We start from the raw sequence: 1,765 nt of genomic DNA, 5'->3' as shown, positions 1-1,765 counted from the left end.
AAAAAATTGATACATCACAAAAAATTGGTACGTGACCAGAAACGGTTACATCACTTACCATTGGGGCCCTTCTTCCTCTTATAGATCTATTTGCAACCAATTGCTTTTACCCCAGGGGACGGATCTACTAGAGTCCAAACTCCATTGGTCTCCATTGAGTCCATCTCAACTCTCATGGCATCTACCCACTTCAAGGAATCTATGTTAAACATAGCTTCCGTATAAGTCACGGGATCCTCCTCACTGGTCGTGGCTTCCACCAAGTAACTATCTTGGTCATAGCTGAAACGAACTAGAGGCTTGGAAACCTGGGTAGATCTCCTAGGTTGGTCATTAACTGGAACTTGTGGGACATCTTCCACTACCCTGAGCTCTCCTCATCAAGAAAAACTTCTTGACGATGATTGTTCAGGATGTAATCATCTTCCAAGAAATGAGTATTTTGACTACAGAACACCTTCTGTTCTCTTGGGTCATAGAATAAGTAACCCATAGAGCCTTTGGGGTAGCCTATGAATAGGCAACTATAGGACAGTTTTATATGCCCTTAGCTTCAACCAGAATGATGTACATTGTGAGTTTATTGTAAATGAATAAAAGTACATATTTGATTCATGTTCCCTTGGTATGTTTCTATGTAATACCCTTAAACTGGACACTTAATGAGACTCGTGTTAGTTTAGAATGCTCACAGCCAGTGGGTCAGTCTGGGGAGACCTATCCTGATAAGGCTGACACTGTTGTGCCACCAAATTGGTTGGGGTGGCCTGTCTCAACTGCCAGAGTGAGACCCTAGCCACATACAGTGTAGGATTAATTGAATCTTTGAACTAGACCAGATTTCCAGTATTGCCCTGGACCTTGGAGATTAATGGGCAAAACTGGAAAGTTACACCCGACCCCTAGACTCGATTATGATACTGCACTAGGTGTCGGATTGGGTTGTCTTTCATGTACCAATCAGTGAGATCCTTAGCGGGGTCAAAACCTGGGTATGTTGGGACAGTCTGAGAATTCATCTGAGTGGGTGATCATAGTGACAGGATTAGCCCCTTTGTCGGACAAAGGTAATGATCGGGGATGCACTCTCACTGATGGAAACCAAGACTGCCAGCAGCCGATTTCAATCATTGAGATTTGTTTTGCAAAGTATTTTTTTGAGATATAAAAGTATATATATTATGGTTTCTAAAATGTTTGCAAAAGGTTTTAATTCCCAAGATCCATATAAGCAGAGAGTGCAACATTGTTCCTTGCAGCCGAGGGAGAGGTCCTCTCTTGTCGGGTAGCGTTTGATCATTATGGGCTGAGAGGTTGAGTGTAAGACCGTTGAGAGCAATACCTGATGGGCTAATCTTGCATCTGCCCACAGTCCCTGAGTGTTACAAGGTGGCTTGGCCCAGGGACCACTTAGGGTAAGTGTTGGGCCCATAGAGCCCATTTGATGGGTTTCACGGGGTGCACAGTCCATAGCAGTGTATTCAGCCAGGCCTTGTAACAAAGGCTGGTCCGAACCCATGTGGCTGATGTGTAGATCAATGTTTGGGTCCCACGCCATACAAGGAAGCCTAACTGGACAGTAGTTTGGAAGGCTAAGTGAGCACACAACCTTAATGGGCCTAAAGCCCATTTCGAAATTGGTTGATTTGATCAGTTTAAATGAGGGGCGGATCTGGGATTAAATCAGTTGATAGGATTGGGCCTTGACCCTATCCACTCAGAGAGTCCAAGATCTAAATAATATTTAGATCAAGGAGCCTCCTAA

This window comes from Nelumbo lutea, chromosome 1 (assembly GCF_056320005.1).
Source record: "Nelumbo lutea isolate HS-2025 chromosome 1, American lotus-T2T, whole genome shotgun sequence".
Taxonomy (NCBI): domain Eukaryota; kingdom Viridiplantae; phylum Streptophyta; class Magnoliopsida; order Proteales; family Nelumbonaceae; genus Nelumbo; species Nelumbo lutea.
This window is presented reverse-complemented; position numbering follows the sequence as displayed.